Source organism: Terrapene carolina, unplaced genomic scaffold (genome assembly GCF_002925995.2).
Source record: "Terrapene carolina triunguis isolate 2854851 unplaced genomic scaffold, T_m_triunguis-2.0 Scaffold58, whole genome shotgun sequence".
In the NCBI taxonomy this organism is placed as follows: domain Eukaryota; kingdom Metazoa; phylum Chordata; order Testudines; family Emydidae; genus Terrapene; species Terrapene triunguis.
The window spans coordinates 55968475-55992327 of record NW_020664409.1 but is presented as its reverse complement, the minus strand read 5'-3'; the positions used below and the strand labels follow the sequence as shown (position 1 = coordinate 55992327).

Here is a 23853-nt window from a genome sequence, read left to right as displayed (position 1 = left end):
TAGAGTACACGCCACTTAAGGGGAAAATGCTTATTTGGGCCGTTTCCCAAGGAACAATATTCTTTCCAGTTGCGGGGAAATGACTTGGTCACAGTTTAAAACTTTAAAAAATCTTTTTTAGTTAAACAGTTGGGGAGAAGGGGAGAGGAAGCTTTGTTAAAGATTACAATACCCTTGCCCTTTTGTTGAAAGAGCTCCTTTAAAGAGGTTCTTCAGCAAAACCAGAGAAGACTGGACTTAATTTTCCTGGTATTTCTGAGGTTAAAAACCCCTCCGCAAAAACTTAACACCCACCCCTTCAAAAAAGACCTCCCCCCAATCCAGGCCTTTATTTTATTGTTTCTTTATGAGGTACACCTCTACCCCTATATAATGCGACCCGATATAACATGAATTCAGATATAACGCGATAAAGCAGTGCTCCAGGGGGCCGGGGCTGCGCACTTCGGCGGATCAAAGCAAGTTCGATATAATGCGGTTTCACCTATAACGCGGTAGATTTTTTTGGCTCCCGAGATCAGCATTATATCAGGGTAGAGGTGTATAAACATGTGCGCGCACACACACACACACACACACACACACACAGTCTCTCTTTCTTTCCCCTTTTCATGTCACTTTAAAGATCTTTGACTGTAGTCCCTGTGGATCTCAGAAAGAAAGGCCTGCCTTCCGGGACTATAAAATATAAGAATTGCCATACTTCATCAGATGAGAGGATCCTGCACTAGATGGTACACAGAACCAGCTGCTCCAGAAAATGGTGCAAGAAATCTTGCAGTAGAATCTATCTATAGACAACGTTTCTTCCTAGCCCCCACCAGCTGTTAAATTAGTATACGAGGTGGTTGTGAGTGTGCAGAGTTGACCCAGTTTAATTTTAAGGCTTGATAAAATAATTAAGATAAAAAATTGACTAGTTAAATCAAAATAGAACACTTAGTCCAAAATAAGAGTCCAACACAGACTTGTACTGAAATAGCTACAGATATGAGTTAAAACTGATTTAGTTACTTTAGTTCCATTGAGTATAGACAAGACCTTAAACTGAAGAGTGTCCCCACAGGAGTTGGCAACGTTTGTACTGGCATAGGCCATCCCAGTTAAGCAGCCTCTACTGCATACTTAATCTCTCATCTCTCTAGATTTGAGACGTTCAGGGTATGTCTATACAGTAATAAAACAGCCGCTGCTGGACAGGGTCATCAGGCTTGGGCTGCGAGGCTGTAAAATTGCTGTATAGATGTTTGGGGTTGGGCTGGAGCCTAGGCTCTGGGACTCCATGAGGGAGGAGGAGCTCCACAGCCCAAGCCCCATGAGCCCGAGTCAGGTGACTTGGGCCAGCGACAGCTGTGCTGCAGGTCTTTTATTCCAGTGTTAGACATACTCTTGTTGTAAATTCTACAACTAAATTTGTTTTAGTATACACATAGATCACCGTTAAGGTGAAATGTAATCTAAACATCTATATTGCATTCATCTGTGTGGTATCCATGTGGTAGGCATTGCTGTGATATTACACTTGCGGTTACCGTTAATAGTTTAAACATGGAATAACAATCTGTAGATAAACGTGAAATAAGTAAATTTTATGCTTCACTTTTAATTATAAGTGTGATTTAGGTAAATGTTTTTAAATAAATTAAGTGATGTTTGTTGAATCAGATAAGATTTGTCACTGTTTTGCTTAAAACCTAGCCTTTAACGTTGTGATTGCAATTATTTCCTAACTTATATTTTTGCTTGGATATGTTTGTGTGAATCAGTTCTTGAACACACAAACAGTGAAACATTTTTCTAAAGCTCTTTGGTTATTTTCAGCATGGCATTGTTGCAGAGCTGCAAGTGGTACTTTCTCATGTATGTATAAATTAAATTCATTTAAGTAATAAACTACAATGTGTGCTTATATGTTTTTCATGTTTATGTTCAATGTATTTTGAAGTATGAGTGCCATGAATCACTTGAGAAGTATACCAGTATTACTTATCCTGCTATAGGTTATTTCTGTTAGAGTATAGTTTAAGTGTAAAAGGGAGTTTGGCGAGCATTTGTCTTAGTGGAGAATAGTCTTTTGTCTTACTAGACCTGAAAAATAATTCCTAGAAAAATTAAATTGGAAATATTTGAGAAATCATTTGCAGTACATTAGGTGACATCAAAGTATTAACGAAGTGGTTGACTAGTTTCCAGATGGACTGTTGTCTTCCTATTGCAAAATAATCCTAAAATGGCTCTGAGACATAACATGGACTCGCTCTGCTACTGCAGAACTCTGTTCTTGCTGGAATTAATACAGGAGCATAGCAAAATTGTTTGCTTACAGATCTTTCATGTTAATGTACTAGTTGTGGACTATCAGGAGCTGGTTTACAAGTATGACTTTGGGGGTTAGACTAGATGAGACTAGAGTAGACTAGATGACTCTTGCAGTCCCTTCTAACCCTATGGTTTTATTCTTCTGTGATTCTGTGACCACCATATGGCCAGTTAGAACATAGCTTTGGGTAACCCTGTGCCCACTTTTTGAAGTCTTTGAAGTTGTACATGAATGTTAGATTTTTGTGCATGGACTTTGTCATGTGGAATTCTGAAAATTTGGGTCTCGTGTCCAAAGTGATGTTCTGATACTTATTTTTATTTGCAGCTTTGACATCAACAGCTTAAATTTGTCTTTAAACTTAAATTTATCTACCAAACCTAATTAGTTGCTGTCATGCCGCTTGTTTGAAAATGTATTTTGATATAACTGTTCTATGGAACTTATGGTGTGTAATGAAATAGAAGTCTTTTGAGTATAAAGTCTGAATGTTGCAAAACCTGGATATTGAACAGTCTGTGCATTTTGATATTATGGAGATAAATGTATGCTTTTAACTACAGAGAAAAACTCATCAAATGGTTAAAAGTGCTCTCCATCATTTTATTGCCCCCTGTAATACTCTTTGTACTAAGGGGGTATGGCTAAATCAGTAGAGAATATGGTGACTGAATCCAGCACTCTATGATAGAGGGGGAATAAATTAAAGCAATTTAAGAAGATAAAAAGAACCAAGCCAACCTGAATCCACAGATCTGTTCCTTAAATATGAAAAATCACCTGTGGAGCCAGAGAAGAAAGAAAAGAAAAAAGATGGCTAAAGAGAGCTGGCAGATCCTAGTCCCAGGACAGCCTCTGGGGGGAGAAAATCAAGCAACAGAAAGCAGTGCCATCAGCTTGCAGAACATATTTAAAATTGCTCTTGAAGCTTGAAGATGTTAAATTGGACACTCCTGCTGTAAAGAGGCAGTGGTTGAGTGCAATGAGATTTTTTTTTTAAAATTAATTAAAATTAGGGCTGTCAAGCGATTAAAAAATTTAATCGATTAATTGTGATTAATGAGACAATAATAGAATACCATTTACATATTTTTGGATGTTTTCTATATTTTGAAATATATTGATTTCAGTTACAACACAGAATACAAAGTGTACAGTGCTCACTTTATATTTATTTTTTATTACAAGTATTTGCACTGTAAAAAAAAAAAAAAAAAAAAGAATAGTATTTTTCAGTTCACCTAATACAAGTACTGTAGTGCAATCTCTTTATCATGAAAGTTGAACTTACAAATGTAGAATTATGTAAAAAAAACCTGCACTCAAAAATAAAACAATGTAAAATTTTAGAGCCTGCAAGTCCACTGAGTCCTACTTCTTGTTCAGCCAATCGCTTAGACAAACAAGTTTGTTTATACTTGCAGGAGATAATGCTGCCCGCTTCTTGTTTACAATGTCACCTGAAAGTGAGAACAGGTGTTCTCATGGCACTGCTGGTATCACAAGATATTTATGTGCTAAAGATTCATATGTCCCTTCATGTTTCAACCACCATTCCAGGGGAACATGCATCCGTGCTGATGACGGGTTCTACTCGAAAACAGTCCGAAGCAGTGCAGACTGACGCATGTTCATTTTCATTATCTGAGTCAGGTGCCACCCGCAGAAGACTGATTTTATTTTATTTTTATTTATTTTATTTTTTTTGGTGGTTCGGGTTCTGTAGTTTCCACATTGGAGTGTTGCTCTTTTAAGACTTCTGAAAGCATGCTCCACACCTCGTCCTCTCAGATTTTGGAAGGCACTTCAGATTCTTAAACCTTGGGTCGAGTGCTGTAGCTATCTTTAGAAATCTCATATTGGTGCCTTCTTTGCGTTTTGTCAAATCTCTAGTGAAAGTGTTCTTAAAATGAACAACATATGCGGGGTCATCATCTGAGACTACAATAACATGAAATATATGGCAGAATGTGGGTAAAACAGAGCAGGCGACATACAGTTCAGTCACAAATTTAATTAACGCAATTTTTTTAACAAGCGTCATCAGCATAGAAACATGTCCTCTGGAATGGTGACCAAAGAATGAATGGGCATACAAATGTTTAGCATATCTGGCATGTAAATACCTTGTAATGCTGGCTACGGAAGTGCCATGCAAATGCCTGTTCTCACTTTCAGGTGACATTGTAAATAAGAAGAGGGCAGCATTATCTCCTATAAATGTAAACAAACTTGTTTGTTTTAGCGATTGACTGAACAAGAAGAAGTAGGACTGAGTGGACTTGTAGCCTGTGAAGTTTTACATTCTTTTGTTTTTGAGTGCAGTTATGTAACATCAAAAAATTCTACATTTGTAAGTTGAACTTCCATGACAAAGAGATTGCACTACAGTACTTGTATGAGGCGAATTGAAAAATACTATTTCTTTTGTTTATCATTTTCACAGTGCAAATATTTATAATAAAAAATAATATACACTTTGATTTCAGTTACAACACAGAATACAATATATATGAAAATGTAGAAAAATATCCAAAATATTTAATATTTTTCAATTGGTATTCTATTGTTTAACAGTGCGATTTAAAACTGATTAATCACGATTAATTTTTTTAATCGCGGTTAATTTTTTTGAGTTAATCACATGAGTTAACTGCGATTAATTGACATTCCGAATTAAAATTGAACTATTGTGGCTGAGGGGAGGAGTGTGGCAGTGGCCATTTTGGAAAGGTCAAACGAAGGGGAAGTATAGTAGCAAGCATCTTGAGAGGTGTAACAAGCAAGGAGGAAAGACAAGAAGATCTAGATGTCTGGGAAGGGGGAAAAAATGCTTCAGTACAAAGAATTGTTCAACCAAAAAGACAGATATGGCTACCAAAGAGTAGCTCCTCCTTCCAGCAACAAACTATGGAGGTGGGCGGAGAAGCACCAGTCATTGGGGCTGACCTGAAAGACCTGTTTTGAGAAATTGAAAAGATGAATAAGAAAATGAGGAAAGAGTTCCAGCCTTAAATTAACAATATAAAAAATGAAATTCATGAGATTAATGGGAAAATATCAGATGTGGAAACAGGATTAAACTAGCAATCAGATTGCATTACTAATCTAGATGAAATAGTCCAAAAAATTGAAAAAAGAGAAAAAGAAATAGAATTTAAACTGCAGGGCATGGAAAATAGAGAATGCAGGAATAATGTATTAATTAAAGGTATTCTAGAGGAGACTGAAGGGAGAAATCTGCTGGACACATTGTCTGGTATTTCCCATGTCATATTAAAACTGGACAGAAAAGATCACATTCAGAAGGGTCACAAATTCCTTTTTCCCAGGGCCTCGGCAGGCTTCAGAGCAAGAGATGTGCTTGTCAGACTACACTATTGTCAAGACAAGGATCAAATGCTGATGGCAATAAGGAAGAGAGCTGAACCACTCATGATTCTTAACCAGCCCATAATTTTTTCCCCAGATTGGGCAACCTCAACCCTTAGAAAGTGAAGAGAACTGTACCAAGTGACCACAATTCTTACAAAGAATAATGTAAAATACAAACGGCATTCCCATTTAGACATACCTCTGTCCTTCCATTTAAAGCACAGTCTATCTCAGATCCAAAAGAAGGGAAATAGGTACTGAATGGATATTGTTCTTGGGCTGATATGCCTATTCCTATGTGAATGGGATCAAAGGCATCAGTCCTACCTGTCACCAAGAAATCAGTGGGAATCAGTGTGATAAGGGAACCAGAATAGTTCCAAAAGATCATCAAGGCAACATAACAGAAGAAACAGTCAAGATACAGAAGAACAAGATTAGTATATAGGTAAGACATTACAATAAGTTATGGTGGTTATACCCATGTGATTATAATGAAAAGGGATGTAGTTAAATGGAAGCTAGACTATATAGCATCCAGGATATTTTACTCAATGTGGATACAGTATATCTAATGTATAAAAATATAGTTAATGTTGTGATTTATGTTAATAATGAAGTAAGTTTGACTCTAGAATTATCAGAAACATTCCAGAATTTATATTAATTGGACAAGGGACACCTCTGGTAGAAAAATTTAAGAATAAGTGAACTCAGAGAAAAGAACAAGGAGTACTTGTGGTACCTTAGAGACTAACACATTTATTTGGGCATAAGCTTTCGTGGGCTAAAACCCACTTCCTTGGATGCATGCAGTGGAAAATACAGTAGGAAGATATATATACACAGAGAACATGAAAAAAGGGTGTTGTCATACCAACTATAATGAGACTAATTAATTAAGGTGGGCTATTATCAGCAGGAGAAAAAAAACTTGTAGTGATAATCAGGATGGTCCATTTCAAACAGCTGTCAAGAAGGTATGAGTAACAGTAGGGGGAAAAAAATTAGCATGGGGAAATAGTTTTACTTTGTGTAATGACCCATCCACTCCCAGTCTTTATTCAAGCCTAATTTAATGGTGTCCAGTTTGCAAATAAATTCCAATTCAGCAGTTTCTCATTGGAGTCTGTTTTTGAAGTTTTTTTGTTGGAGTATTGTGACTTTTAGGTCTGTAATTAAGTGATCAGGGAGGTTGAAGTGTTCTCAGACTGGTTTTTGAATGTTATTCTTGACGTCTGATTTGTGTCCATTTATTCTTTTGCATAGAGACTGTCCGGTTTGGCCAATGTACATGGCAGAGGGGCATTGCTGTCACATGATGGCATATATCACATTGGTAGATGTGCAGGTGAACGAGCCTCTGATGGTGTGGCTGATGTGATTAGGTCCCATGATGGTGTCCCTTGAATAGATATGTGGACAGAGTTGGCAACGGGCTTTGTTGCAAGGATAGGTTCTTGGGTTAGTGTTTTTGTTGTGCGGTGTGTGGTTGCTGGTGAGTATTTGCTTCAGGTTGGGGGGCTGGCTGTCTGTAAGCTAGGACTGGCCTGTCTCCCAAGATCTGTGAGAGTGAGGGATCGTCCTTCAGGATAGGTTGTAGATCCTTGATGATGCGCTGGAGAGGTTTTGTTTGGGGTGACAACTAGTGGCATTCTGTTACCTTCTTTGTTGGGTCTGTCCTGGAGTAGGTGACTTCTGGGTATTCTTCAGGATCTGTCAATCTGTTTCTTCACTTCAGCAGGTGGTTATTGTAGTTTTAAGAACGTTTGATAGAGATCTTGTAGGGGTTTGTCTCTGTCTGAGGGATTGGAGCAAATGCGGTTGTATCTTAGAGCTTGGCTGTAAACAATGGATCGTGTAATGTGGTCTGGATGAAAACTGGAGGCATGTAGGTAAGTGTAGCAGTCAGTAGGTTTCCGGTATAGGGTGGTGTCTATGTGACCATCGCTTATTAGCACTGTAGTGTCCAGGAAGTGGATCTCTTGTGTGGACTGGCCCAGGCTGAGGTTGATGGTGGGATGGAAATTGTTGAAATCATGGTGGAATTCCTCAAGGGCTTCTTTTCCATAGGTCCAGATGATGAAGATGTCATCAATGTAGCGCAAGTAGAGTAGGGGCGTTAGTGGACAAGAGCTGAGGAAGCGTTGTTCTGAGTCAGCCATAAAAATGTTGGCATACTGTGGGGCCATGTGTAGGGATATTAAAGAAGGTACTAACAGTGATTCCCCCAAGTGACAGTGACCCCCTCATAATTTGTCCCCTACACTTTAAAATCCAACAGTTTCACCAAGTACAAAAATCTCTTGGGTCTTCTGTTAAAACTTGTAAGCTACTGTCCGTAGAAACCATTGATTATATCTATCCTGTGAAAGATACTTTATTACTATGTAAAACTTACAAACAAAGTTAATTGACTTTGTTCTTGAAGTAATTGATACAATGTAAACAAACACTATAAGCCGTTAAGTGATTTTCACTTCATTCAACGGCTCCTAGGACAGACCCCCACCCTTTGTGATTAAAGGGCCGGGAGTCTCAAATGAATTAGCACACACCTTGAAAGTGGTGGAGACAGTAAATTAAAATATGGTTAAGATATGGAGTGTATGCTGATGAATGCTTGATATACATGAATGGTTAGGGAGGTGCCAGCCTAGAAAGGGAGTATCCATCGGCCGAAGAATGTGTCAAGTGGATGACCAGAAAACCCCCGGAGGGTAAACTGGGATCCACCCCATCACCTGGAAGGATGAGAAACACAAACTTTGGACAGTTTGGAGCCACCAGGAATGTGTCCAGGAATGTACCATCTGCTGATTGAGTCAGTAACAGCAGGATGAAACAGCTCCCATAGACTAACATAGGAATTAATTCCTATAAGAATGGACTCTCAAGACTGATGACTTTGAGTCTCTGGTTCTGCTGCCAACCTCCAGGAGCATCAGGTGCATCTGACACAGACTTGGCTCCATCCTCATGACCAAGATACCTGGCCAGTAACTTGGCATGAGCAACTTCTAGGCTCATAACTATAACACCTATACAGAACTTGAATAAATAATTGTGTGTGTGTGTATATATATATATATATATATAATATATATATATATATGTATATATATGTATATGTGTGTGTATATAAGGAATAAGTAGTGATAGGAATAAGTAGTCAAACAACGTTGTTTACTTTTATCTTTTGCTTTATCATTATATTTACAATAAATGTGGCATCTTTGCCTTATCCCTCTTAATAAGATCCTGCTGCTTTTTATTCTATTGGTATAACACATGCGGGTACCCATAGCAGTGCCGCTAACTGGAAGGTATACGTTGTCCCCAAATGTGAAATAGTTGTGGGTGAGGACAAAGTCACAAAGTTCAGCCACTAGGTTTGTCTCTCTGCTTTTAGAAAGGGGTAATATGCTGGGTGAGATCAGACTTGGTACTCACCAGTGAATTTATTAATCTCATGACTGTTAAAATTAAGGGACTTGAACAGTCCAACAAAAGGAAAAGGTTACTCTGCTCATGGGAAAAAGATGAAATACTCTTTAAGAAACATGATAAATACCTGAATGCTACTTGGACAAAGCTACCATACGTCTCTGCAGGGCAATCTAATAGAAGAGGGGTGGCAATACCATTGCTAAAGCTTCCCATTTATTGTTTCAGCACAACTCAGTTACAGAGGGCAGAAATATTTTTAAGGGGTCCTTAAAAGGTAAATTTTTCACGTTAGCCAATGTATATTCTCCCAATCAAGGGAAAGCATATTTTTTTACTAATTTTTTTTAACGGATTTTAGGAAGTTTTAGGGAAGGGGGTATTATTCTAGATGAGGATTTTAACAAGATAGTTAATCCAACTTTTGATCGATTGTACACAGGGCATTCGGGAGGAGCAAGTGCCTATTTGTTGCATATATTAATAGAGCTTGGTTGTACGACCTGTTTGGACTTCAAGAGCTGGAAGACAGTTTCCAGAAATATATAGGGGAAAAAAGGAGATACGGGAGGGATCAATAAAAGTGTTCTCTGGGTTGCTGGAAAAGCAGTATTTAAGGGGGAAACTTATAAATCATCATACCTCAAAAAGATAAGAGCTCTTGAAAAAAGTGTGGTTAAATAACTTTGTTTTGGGAAGTGACATAAATCTACAGGATCTAAAGGAATATATAAGAAAATAAATGAGATAAGAGGGAAGATTAACCTGTTAGAAACAGGTAACAATAAACAAACACTTCATAATACTTTTATTTAATATATTTAAGAGAGCAATAAAGGTGATAGGCTTTATTAAGTTAAAAAAGAAACAGAATACATCATTCTGATCAGAATTAAAAAGGCAGACTTAGTAGCTGGCATCAAACAGATCTCTGAAATGTTGCTAACTTTTTCCATACTCTATATGCTTCACGATGTCCAAATCCTGAAATTACAAATAGATATTTGAGAAATATGAGACTCCCTCAGCTCTCAGAAGAGGATATGTAAGGTCTTGTGTCACCTTGCCTCAGTGGGTCACCGCTGAGAATGCCAAATTCAGGACAAACTGCTGAGAAATAGGGCAGACTCACCCCAAACTGGTGGTTATTTTACCATTAGATTATACCAAGCCAGTAACAAAAAGGAACTTCTTCTTACCACACTGGTTAACAAGAAGCCAAAAATACAGTCTCCTTAGGCATTCCAGCCTTTGGCACACCACCACACACTGGACTTTCTGATGAATGGTTACTGAAAATCAATTTAATAAAATATGGGGTCCTTCTAATCACAAGGGATCAGCCACTTAGCCAGGTCAATATATACCTCGGAACTTACCCAATAATCATGCTGATGCCAATCCTTTAGTAACTAAAACTAAAGATTTAATAATAAAAGAAAAGAGTTAATAATGGTTAATAGATCATATACATACACATAATTGCAAAGTTCTTATATCAGGTTTGTAGCAGTGATGGAATAGGCTGCTGGCTTGTCAAGTCTCTCTGGTAACTTCCAAAAGATTGGAAGATCTCAGTCCATAGTTCAAAATGCTCCATTTAGTTGTAAATCCACAATCCAGAGAATTAGGGCAGAAAAGAGGCAAAATGGAGATATCTCAGTGTCTTTTATATCCTTTACCATGGGTCTGGAAATTTGTTGCAATTGTATAACAGTGCAGTAAAGCTTCAATGGGTTTTCTGGGAAGCATTACAGAGCTCTAAAGCAAGCATTGGTCCCTATTTTAACTGAGTTGTTTATTGTGTAGTGCAGGGAAATGAGATTCCAGATTCATGGAAAGAGGCAAAAATTGTGGTCATTCCTAAAGAAGGAAAGAGCTTACCAATTGTGCATCATACAGATTTATTCCTTTAATGTGGATGCTAAAATTTATACCATGTTCACAGACAGATTGAGTGTCAATCTTACCCAAATATATTCACTCTGACCAGTCTGGGTTTGTTACTGGCAGGCATCTATCTGATATTAGCTGAAGAACTCTGCATTTGATATATAACATTAATTCTAGCAGTTCTTCCCTTGTGTTGCTTTTTTTGGATGCTGAGAGAGACAGGTGGATTTTGGTAAGGTTTAGTTTTGGAAATCAGTTTTATAGGGACGTATTGGCCCGATATATCATTCTCAAGCATCTGCTTTGGTTCATGATCCATAAATCCCCTCCTTTTAATATGTCGAGTGGTACAAAACAGGTTTGACTAATATCCTCCCCCCCCCCCGTCCTCCCCATATTGTTTGCTTTGGCAATGGAACCATTTGCAATAAATGTGAGAAACAGTCCCTTATATAGGGCATCAAAAGCGCTCTTAGTTTTGAACACAAAATAGCTTTGTATGTTGGCAACATCTTGTTAAAAATTATAGAACAGTTGAGTTTGGAATTTGAGCAGATAGCAGTCTTCAAAATAAACTACAATAAATCTGAATTTTTAGGAATTTAATATTCCCCAAAGGGTCAAAACAAATTGTTGTCAGCTACATAAATTGAAATGGGTAAAGGAATTTTTTTAAAATATAGGAATACATATTTTAGAGAAACAAAAATATTTTCAGGCAAATTATTCTCCAATGTGGAATAAAATAATAAGATTTGAAGGAATGGACTAAATCATGAAATTTCTTGGCTAGCCAACGTACCCTCAGTAAAGAGCAATGTCTAGACCTGAAGAAGAGCTCTGTGTAAGCTCGAAAGCATAACACTCACCAACAGAAGTTGATCCAGTAAAAGAAATTACCTCACTTACCTTGTCACTCTAATATCCTGGGACTAAGAAGACTACAACACCACTACATACTCCCAAAATGGTTACTTCAGTTTCAGTGTATCCCAGTTGGTACCCCTGACATGACATTACAAACATGGCAGGATGTGCTATTAAAATTCATATGGAAACATAAAAGACACAGGGTTTGTTCTAAAGTACTTTATAAACCTACAGAGTCTGGTGGAATAGCTTTCCCTAATTTGACTTCTTATTATCCATCACAATTAAAAGATGTAATTAGTTGGGTTAACAATAGACTATCCCACAAAACTCAAATAAGACCTTTAACCACTCTGAGGAGTTGACATAGGAGCAGGCTGGAACAAAAGGTTTAATTTCTAAGATATATACAATTCTGATTGAAAAAGATCTTGATAAGAAGACGACCCAGATGAAAAGATGGGAGAGGTGTTTGGACAAAGAAATTGATACATGGGAAAGGGGATATACATCTTTAATTTGTGTAACTCATAAAGGAAAAAATATAAATTGCAGTATAGATGGTATTTGACTCCAAGTAAGAGCCATCGTATTTTTGTTGGTAGGGTGACAGTCTAAGGAAGGGGTTGTGGGGAAGGAACATACTTGCCTATGTGGTGGTTTTTCCAGCAATTAGGTAGTTTCAGGAGGAAATTATTAAAGAGATTCATGTTATGACAAAATGCTTTCTTTATGGAGCTCCCCTGACCTACTTGCATATTGCTCCAGTAAAGGGGATTTACATTTTAAACAAAACAGCAAATTAATTTCTTGTTGGTACCCAGACTTTGTATTGCACATTGTTGGAAAATTGTGACTCCTCCTCCTAAGGAATTGTGGTATAGAAAATATGGGCTGTCCTTGTAAAGGAAGGGCTTTCACACCAAGTATGTACACAAGAGAAGTGCTAGAAAGAGGATGGATATTTAGAAATTTGGTCACTCTTTTTAGTGTACTCAGGGGAGGAGGGTTCCCTAGCCAGGAAGCCAGAATCTGTCGCCGGGTTCTTTGAATATTAACCTGATCCTTAATAAGTAATATACAATGTAGTATGTTAATATTTTATTTTAACTTTTCTTTAATAAAATTTCTTACATTAGCTTTTTAGTAAAAAGTATTTTTATGTTGGCTTCAGGCTATTGCTTGCTAAAACCCATTAGCCCATCATTTTTATAAAAACAACAAGGAGTCTGGTGGCACCTTAAAGACTAACAGCTTTATTTGGGCATAAGCTTTCGTGGGTAAAAACCTCACTTCTTCGGATGCAAAATTTTTATAACATCTCGGTAGCAATGAAAATGATGTTGTTTTATGGATGATGTTATGAATTTGAAACTGTACTAATTTTGAATTCAAAATCCATCATGTATGAATTTAGGTGTTACTGTGTGTGATGTATAAAGAACAGAAGTTATACACTACATGAGAAGAATTTGAATTCTTATGCAAAACAGATAATATAATTAAAATGGATAATTCATATTTATATTTGGTTATAAATAAGCATTAAAATATGTATAGAAAGTAAATATTAAACATAAATCGGTGAATAGTTGGTCATGACAAATACAGATATTTAAATGATACATACTGCATTTAAGATAGTAATGTGTATTTACAGCAATGTAGCTGGCCAACAAGATGGTGCATTGGCTTAACTTTTTAATATGTTGTCTTTCTGTTGACCCTCTTCTGTGGGATTTTGACTCCTTGAGGGCATAAACTGATGTGATTCTTGTATGTGTACTTCCGGTTCCAAATGAGGTGTGTGGTTGACACGGTCTGTTTGTAACGGTGTTGTTCATAACTCTGAGGTTCTGCTGTATTTCTTTTCAGGTTTTTCAGATAAACAGGATTTTACATAGGCTGATGAAAAATCCCTTTCCACTCAGGTTTCACTTTTTAAGTACCTCTGTTTGGTCTCCAGAAATCCATGCCCTTTTGAGTAAAGCAGGATAGAGAGAACCTGAATTTCTGGTGGGGGTGGGAGGGAAATGCCAACCTCCCCATGCAAAAAATTACTTGCTGCCTTTATGGATCACAAAGAAACAAAACAAACATTGGCACGACTTCCTCCTTCCCTTCTTTGTAGGGCAGGTTGAATAAGCCAGTGAAACCCTGGTTTCCAAGACACAGTTGCCACCAGAAGTACTGTATGTAACTTGGTGTTGATTCAGCTGTGATTGTAAGTTCAAATTGTAAATCTGTCATGTATTCTAAGATAAGAACCCTTTTGGCTCTCCCTGCATACCTGTGACACAAGGTTTATTATAATATCTGATATGAAAAGACCTCTGTAAAGATACACTTTTGCTGACCAGACCTTAAATTATGTTCTTTGTGCTTGACCAAGAACCTGTTTCAGCCTCTATCTTGTGTATCCTATTTTTGCCCATTTAATAGCATTAGTAGTTGCAATTACATCTGCAAGGAGCATGTCATAACTGGGAGAGTTCCCCTGCAGACCAAAGCTACACATTTTGTACAAAGTTATTTAAAATGTCCTTTGTTTATATCAGAAGCTGATTCCTTTTTCTGGTAGTAGCAAGAAATAATCCAGTGTTCAAAAATCCTTCACAGAAGAAAAAATGTCGTCACCCACATGTGAGAAGATCTTCCAGTCAGAATAGCAAAAGTAAAAATTAAGGCATTTTCTACAAACACTGCTTTTAACTTTGTAAACAGTAGAGGACAAAAAGTGTCCAACTGCTTTCTGACAGCTTAAAGGTATTGTTGATGCAACATTTTCAGAACGAGGTAAACATGTTTCTGAGGCCTTGGCTACACTTGCAAGTTACAGCGCTGTAAAGCCTCCCCAGCACTGTAACTCACTCCCCGTCCACACTGGCAGGGCACTTACAGCGCTGTATCTCCCTGGGTACACCGCTGCAGGTACTCCACATCTCTGAGAGGAATAACAGCTGCAGCGGAGTGGCTACGACTCACGGGTGTGAGTGTAAACGCTTGCAGCGCTGTACTAATCACCTTGTCAAGTGGCCAATCCTCTCCATTGTTGTGACTGGCTGCAGGAATGCGGAAGTGCTGGTTTCAAAGCTTGTACCACAGAGAAAAGCAAACAGTTTGCAGCTTGCTTTGAGTGAGTAAATGAATGATCAGGGGGCCGGGAGTTCGGAACTTGCAAAATAGAGAGCTGACGTGCTCCAAAAAGCACTCTCTCTCCCCCCACACTCCCTGTCACAATCCACCCTACCCCCCCCCCCATTTTGAAAAGCACGTTGCAGCCACATGAATGCTGGGATAGCTGCCCATAATGCACCGCTCCCAACACAGCTGCAAATGTTGCAAGTGTGGCCACACCACTGCGCTGGCAGCTGTCAGTGTGGACAGACTGCAGCTCTTTTCCCTACTCAGCTGTACGAAGACAGGTTTACCTCACAGCGCTGTACAGCTGCAAGTGTAGCCAAGGCCTCAGACACTTAAAGCTCCTGCTATGAGGACAGTTCCTGTTTGTCGCTTGAAAGGGACTCAAACTCAGGACTTCAGAAGCAGGTGTCTGGTCTTATGATGCATTTTAACATGCAATAGAAGCTAAAATTTAGTAGTGTTGGGAGAGAGACTCTCCGAAGGCTTGTCAGCATTTCATAAAAAAATTCTGGGTAGGGAGTACTTATTCAGATTCCTTTCACTCTCAGTTTATCCCTTTCTTGTATGTAATGGGACGGAACAAAGCATGCCCCATAGCAATCAAATGAGAGAGCTGGCCACATGCGGTTTTCTACCAATCCCATATTTTCTCTGATTTGCGTATCCATCCTTACAGAGCTAGCTTTACAATTTTTTTAAAATGCTTTTTATAATGAGTATTTGGGACATAACCTCTTTTCCATCACTAAAATGCTATCTGATCCTGCTAGTTCGGGTTTATTCCCTACATATTCCCCCCCCCCCCCCCAGTGTTGCATTCAGTTTTAAATTTACCAAGTGACAGGACTTCTTTCATGTCCTTTGGGAAACTATTTCATAGCCTAGTGAATAAAAAAATCTGACACCGTGATAAAGGCTGGTCTACACTGCCAAGTTAGATCAACGCAAGTCAATTTACGTCAACCTAGTTGTGTGTGTGTCTACACTTAAGTTTGTCTCCTACTGATGTAAGCATCCCGTTATCTTGATATAGTAACATCATCTCTTCGAGTGGCATAGAGCCATGGTTGATATACTGCAGGGTAAAAGCTGCATTAGCTTCTTTTACTGCCACATCCCTTTACAAATTCAAATCTAACTTGCTCTCTACTGTCACGCCTATTACTTTGTGTCTCTGGCATGACTGTGTTCCAGACTTGAATATCAGCTGCTTTGGATTGTTTCTCCCATGTTTATTTTCATATGCTCTGATTTTTCCCAAGTTCAGTTTCATTTTGTGTTCTTCCCTTGTTTCCAGTCTAAGACCTCTTCATGGTTTTTCTTTGCCCTACCTAGTATTCAGCTCCTTCATTATCATTTGTGAGTTTCATTAACTTTCTGTGTATTCCTTTTAGACATACTAATGAAATACTTAATAAGACTGGGACTAACTCAAATCACTGATGTACCACATTAGATATTCTCTCTTCACCTCAAATTCAGTACTTCCCCATGTATCGTTCTTTGTTAATTGTCAAGCTATATGAGTGTTCTTGTTGCAAACTTTTAGTCAGTTTTTCAATCCTTGTGATAGATAGAATAGATGGTATTTGTGACTATGATTCTATCTTAGTTCCGTATATGGTCCCCATTACACTGATCTACAATTTTTGAGAAGTCGTCTGCTTCAGAGATAAAATGTGCTATTTATTATGTATTTTGATGTGCTGAATTCAAATATGACAATTAAAACAACTGATTGGCTACTGTTTCTAAGATATTTAAGTTTTTACATTTTATGTCTATGTATATTGTGTAGATAGTAGAGTTTTAATCATAAATTGTAAACCTAGGTCTTTTCATGTGTTTATGGTTGCTTTACATGATAATATTTCACCTGTCCTGTTTACGTAACACTTTAAAAATCAGCAAAAGGGTTATATAAATAAAACAAAAGGCAAAAAACTATTCTGTACATAGTTTAGTCCTATTCAGTGTCTACTCGGCGCTTCTTGGCTTGTCTCTTGTATTCCTTAAATGGAGCATCTCTTGTCACTGTCCAGCAATAGTCTGCAAGCATTGATGGGCTCCATTTGCCCTGATAGCACTTCTCCATTGTTACAATGTCCTGGTGAAATCGCTCGCCGTGCTCGTCGCTCACTGCTCCGCAGTTCGGTGGAAAAAAATCTAGATGAGAGTACAAAAAATGTATCTTTAGTGACATGTTGCAACCAAGGCTTTTGTATGCCTTGAGGAGGTTTTCCACCAACAACCTGTAGTTGTCTGCCTGGTTGTTTCCGAGAAAATTTGTTGCCACTAATTGGAAGGCTTTCATGTTGTCATAGGTTTCCTTCATATGGACTGCATGACCAACTGGAATTGATGGCAAAACATTGCCATTATGCAGTAAAACAGCTTTAAGACTTGTCTTCGATGAATCAATGAACAGTCTCCACTCATCTGGATTGTGAACGATGTTGAGGGCTGCCATCACACCATCGATGTTGTTGCAGGCTACAAGATCACCTTCCGTGAAGAAGAATGGGACAAGATCCTTTTGACGGTCACGGAACATGGAAACCCTAACATCACCTGCCAGGAGATTCCACTGCTGTAGTCTGGAGCCCAACAGCTCTGCCTTACTCTTGGGTAGTTCCAAATCCCTGACAAGGTCATTCTGTTCACCTTGTGTTATGAGGTGTGGTTCAGAGGAGGAGGATGGGAGAAAATGTGGGTCCTGTGACATTGATGGTTCAGGACCAGAAGTTTCATCCTCTTCCTCTTCCTCGTCTGACTCAAGTCAGAATGATTCTGGTGCATCAGGAACCGGCAGTCCTTCTCCGTGGGGTACTGGGCGTATAACTGATGGAATGTTTGGATAATGCACAGTCCACTTTTTCTTCTTTGACACACCTTTCCCAACTGGAGGCACCATGCAGAAGTAACAATTGCTGGTATGATCTGTTGGCTCTCTCCAAATCATTGGCACTGCAAAAGGCATAGATTTCCTTTTCCTGTTCAACCACTGGCGAAGATTTGTTGCACAAGTGTTGCAGCATATGTGTGGGGCCCACCTCTTGTCCTGATCTCCAATTTTGCAGCCAAAATAAAGGTGATAGGCTTTCTTAACCATAGTGGTTATACTGTGCTTTTGTGATGCAAAAGTCACTTCACCGCAAACATAGCAGAAGTTATCTGCACTGTTCACACAAGTACGAGGCATCTCTGCTCACTTTGGCTAAACAGAAATGTGTCCCTCTGCAAAATCAAACACTGACAAATAAGAGAGCACGACACTGTATGATTTCTAGAGCTGATATAGGGCAATATGTTCAGCAGAGTGATGTAAGCTTCGTTATGATTGCATCATCCATGACTTCTAGGAATAACATGATGCAATTCATATCACGTATGACGCAATACCCGCTTCAGATTGCATCATTCATTGTTTTGCCTAAAAAGCAAGTACTGTCCAAACCCAGTCATAGATTTATTCATAGATCCAGTCAAAGATGTATTTTAGTCATTTCTGGTTTAAATTGAGATCCCTTCCCTTTATAACTCACTTATCCTCCGCCATTCCCAAGTCAAGGGTCGTATATACTGACCCAATAGCATATCTTGAAAACTAGAGCCAGTCAACAATTTTAAGCATCATTTTCGTTCTCAGTGACCCAGAATTAGTAAAGTTTGACTACATTTATTTCAGAAGCATTTTGGCTGTAGAGCAGTGTTATCATAGTACCTAAGAGCCTCACAGTCTCAAATTTGTCCTCTCAAAACCCCTGAGAGGTTGGGAGATTATATTCTTATTTTATGGATGGAGAGCTGAGGTACAGAAAGACTAAATGACTTGTTCATGGCCCCGATAGGATGTCGGTGGCAAAGAAGGGAATTGAACTTGCGTCTCCAGAGTGCCAGATTAGCACTGTAACAATGGGACGGTCTTTTATCTGTTGTTTGGAAGTTGTTCAGTGACTTCTTTTTCTATTTTGAGTTGGCTAATTATGTAATGGTTATAGATTCATTATACTGATTTTTTGAAGCACTCATTCATGTGGGAATGAGGATGTTCCACCTCCTACATTTCAGAGTCTAAGATTGAGAGTTCTTAATTGACCCCATGGAGAGGGTGAAAGCTCAAAAGTTGGTCATGCTGATAATAAAAACTGTACCTATTAAATTCTTTTATCTCTTTATAGATAGTCTGCTCTTGACCGGATATCTGTATTCAAAAAGTTATTTTTGTCTTTTTGTTTTTGTTTTTTTCCCCAAACAAAAAAAGTGTGAGGGGGAAAAAATGTTTCCCCTCACATCTTCAGAGATGCTAAGTGACAGGTGTCTTGTTAAACCACCAAATATTTATTTCCTTCTCCTTAGAAGTGTTATCAGCAAGATGATGATAAAGAGCCTGCCTGATTTGATCTGTTGATGAACAACTGTAGGATTCCTGTATAGCATATACAGATTACTCTGGGTGTTTTGGCTAAAGAAGTGTAATAGGTGGAAATTAGATTTAGCAAATGTGTTACTGTGATCTAACATGTCTCAAGAACCTTTGAAGACATGCTATAAAGCTGAGTATATTCAACAAATGAAAAATGACAAAACACAAGGTTCAGTAATTGTCATGTGATAGAATGTTGTTTGTTTTTTAAAATATATTTTTAAAACACAATCTTCATGGTGGATTTTCTTGCCAATGTCATTGATTCATTTGCCCTAAGATTATTTTAGTAAATGAATTTAAATGTATTATGATATATATCACCCTTGGTGTTATTTTTTTGCTTTCATATGGTTGGAATTGCTCAGTGAAAGAAAAAACATGCTCACATAAAAATAAATACCTTTGTACATATAACTGAATTATGATTAGACGTGCATGTGTGGGTTATAGCTTATGGTAGCTAGAGGTTCTATTAAAAAATTCAAGATATAAGAATATCCTTATTTTTGTATTTCTTGTGCTTTTGCATGCTTGGATCATGAAAAACACCCAACCTCTTACAACATTTTATGCTAACCATTAATTTTTTAGGCTATTGCACTGGTATAGGGCCATAGCTAGGTCTCTGTTATTCAAACACATTATAATTGTTTTTCATTGCCTCTTTATGCGTATACCTAGATATTACAGTTATAGGCACGTCATATGTTTAAATTGAACAGACTATTTTCTCTCTATTTGCACGCTATTTTAGTATTGATGTTTTCTTTACAGTAATACATTTATGGATATGTATCTTTAAAACATTACAGATGTAACTGGCAGAGGCTCCTATAGTTAAGGTTGATTAACACTTTCAACTATAAGCCCCTGTTTTCAGTTGCTTATAACTCTTTTTGTGAAACTTTTTCAAGGCTCAGTTTACATACTAGGTCTTTGCCTCAGGCTGAATTTTTTAACAGTACAGCCATTTCTCAGAATGAAGTTAGTGGAATAATACATTGTTTTACCAATGTTAAATTCTTATAGGAATGTCTTTGAGAAGCGCTAGCGTCTCCATGCTTTGGAGTAAGGACTTGGAATTTGGCAGGCATGTAGCTCTTGACTTAGGGAAGTGTCTTTTGTTTTTTCTATGAAAATCCATCACTGTTTGGATGAGGGCTCGTCTACATTAAACATGTTACTGCCTTAACTATACCGGTAAAATTATAGTGGCAAAACCTCCCTAGAGTGGTCATAGTCATACTGATATAGAAGCGCTTATACTGGAATACTTTATTCTGGTTTGGGAACTAAAATAAGCTGTAGCAGTATAAGGTACCTTTTATTTGGGTATAATAGTGTCTGCACTAGAGTTTTTACCAGTATAAATGTGTTGGCAAAAAATCACATCCCTAATTGACAGAGATATGGTCATAAAACTTTTAAACGTAGACCAAGCCTGTGTGTTAAGCCTCTGATCACTATTTGCAATAATTTTTTTAAAGAGTGTGTTTTTTTTTGTTTTTTTTTTTTTTTAGCGGTTGGGTGCTGGAATCGCTGGACATTCTTTTTGCATTGAGCATTCTATATCCCCACTGAGTTTGGTGGCAACTGCATTGAGCATGCCCTGTTCCCGCAGATCACACTGAGCATGATACAGCCTCACTGACTTTTATCTGCACTGAATATGGTCCAAGTTGCACATGACTCCCTACATGGTAGGCACAGAGCTAGAGCTCCAGGCTGGGGGTGAGGTGGGAATGGGGAGCAGCAGATACAGCAGTAACAGCTGCCCTCCCCAGAGTTGCCAAATCACGTGACTTAAGACAAGTCTTCTAATACTTGGGAGATTTTAAGGCTTCTCATTACTTCCTGATACTTGACTTCAAATTCATATTTTCCCTTACTTTCCTTAGTGGGACTGGAGCCTCAAGCAAGATGGCTACCATTTTCCCATGACATTAGCAGGTGAAAGTGAGGCTGTCCCTAGTGAAGATGGGTACCACCTCACATTGTTTATAATGAGGCTGAAGCTAGCTGGCCCTTAGGGAGGGTCTTAGCCCTATTATTCGCCTTGTGTGGGCTCAGGCAGACTACAAAAGGAATGTGGAGAAGCAGAAAATGAGACTGAAGTGGGGACCCGGGAAACAGAAGGTGGGGGTAGTGTAAATGTGATTGGGCAGGCAAAGAGGCTACAGACTGCAGAAAAATAAAACCTTGTTTAAAATAAGTTTTTAATCCCAGTTTTTGAAGTGGTGCTGCACTTGATTTGTCTTTGGCTGCATTTGCAGTTAAATTTTGTTTTGCATTGTTTAGTTGCACCCATTGTCAGCAAAAGTAACTTTCATCAAGGTGGAGAAAATTTTTACAAAAATAACTTATTTTGTTTTTTCTTAAATTATTTTTACTTGTTGGTGGTTCTTTACATCTTATTTTATAGTATCTAAACTGCTAACGTGGATGTTCTGTATTTGTTTCTTTAATTTCATAATTGTCAGTAGAATTTCAGATTTTACGTACATTTTTCTACTAAAAAGTTTCATGTGTAAAATTCTTACCTGTGCTGAAAAAGACATGTCCAGAAATCCATTAACTTCTTCACTGGGAGAACACCAAGTCTAACAAAACTCATGAGCTAATAGCCTGTACCATATTTGTAACCACCATCTGTCATATTGAAGTCAAGAGAGTAGAAATATTTTGACCAGGCTATCCTCCCTCAGAGTTTGAACTCAGTAGAACTTGTGCTTTGAAGTCACTTAAGTGGGGATTTAAAAAAAAAAAGACCCAGCTGCCTCATTCCTTGAGCAATGTGTCATCCTTGTGCATTGAATGAGGAAAGGATCCTGTGGAAAAATAATATCTGATCATATAATTAAAGACTATATCATAATGAATACACATAAGAGGGATGATAGCATTCCCTATTTTTTGAGTGCTTGACTTTGCAACCTTAATCTTCTTTTAAGGTAGATGGGGGTTTTGTATGCAAATAAGTAATAAGTTCCATAACTTTATGGGGATTGGACTAGATGACCTCCTGAGGTCCCTTCCAACCCTGATATTCTATGATTTCTATCGGTCTTTCATGGGGCGATTTGGGAGCGAGACACACCTTTTGAAAAAAGATAATTTTATTTTAAGGCCACCAAAATTAACATGGAATGTGGGCAGGTGTAGAACCTGAAATAACTTTAAACTTTTTCAGTGATCTCTTCAGGGAATGGACGTGTATAAAACAAACTGCAGCCTGAAGACCTAATGAGTATGTGATTACATAACTCTGGAGAACTGGAAAATATCTGTATTTGTTAAACTGAGGGGGCATGCAGTATTATTATCTGGGTGATATTAACCTGCCTAAATGCCAGGGGTTAAAGGAGGAAACCCCAAAGGAAATGAAAGAAGGCAAAGAGAAGGCTCCTGGGGGAAACAATGGCCGAGCCATCAATGGGGAAGAAACTGCCTGTCTGGTTCATTCCAGCTGGAGTGGTTTGCTCTTCTCGAGACTAAAGCCTGGGATCAGAGGGGATGCTAACCCTCCAAAACCGTACAAAGGGGAGGAGATTTGTGTCAATTGGGAGAGGAGGTTATCCAGGGCGTGGGTGAAAAGCTGACAACCTGGCAAACGCGCGTAGAGGGAGAGAGGTAGAAATTGCAGTTGAGGCAGTCAGTTTATGCCTGCCTGAGTTGGAGTTAGCTGGGCTGTGGGGAACTTACAAAATAATACCGATGTATGTAGGACTTTTTCCTTTTGCTCTGTGCTTTGTACCTTTTGAGGAAAGAAACCCTTAGGGGTACCCAAACTGAGTTAGACTATGTTGTTAATGCTATTAGGAACCAGATGCCTGCAGCTAAGAGATCCAGTCTAAGGGTATGTTTACACTACCTGCCGGATCGGTGGGCAGCAATCAATCCAGTGGGGATCGATTTATCACGTCTAGTCTAGACATGATAAATTGATCCCCGAGCACTCTCCCGTTGACTCCTGTACTCCAGTGCTGCGAGAGGTGCAGGCAGAGTCGATGGAGGAGCGGCAGCATAGCTGAAGTTGTGTAACTTAGATCGATTTCCCCCCCCCCTCCATTGTAGACCAGGGCTAAGAGTAGTTGGATCATGTGTTTCCACCCAGAGTGAGGTGCAGAGATCCAGGCCTAATAGGGATGTAAGAGGCAATTTGCTCTGTAGTCGTGACAGTAACATAGAAATGAATTATTTGCATCTACTTGATTATCATGTTTGCTGTTTAATATATAATGAAGCATTCATATTTCATTAGTATCCTGTAGAAATGGACTATTCTATAGGAATTGGTTCTTTAAGAAATAAGAGTGTACAGAAGGCAAAAGATATTTTGTTTAATCACTGGCTTTTCGTAGCCTGTATGTAACAC

The 23853-nt window shown here is 38.4% G+C and overlaps 1 protein-coding gene across 1 annotated transcript in view; it reads left to right on the top strand.

Moving 5' to 3' along the window:
- Positions 1–23853, top strand: part of ARFGEF1 (ADP ribosylation factor guanine nucleotide exchange factor 1) — a 177963-nt gene that overhangs the window by 21721 nt on the left and 132389 nt on the right. The window lies entirely within an intron of this gene.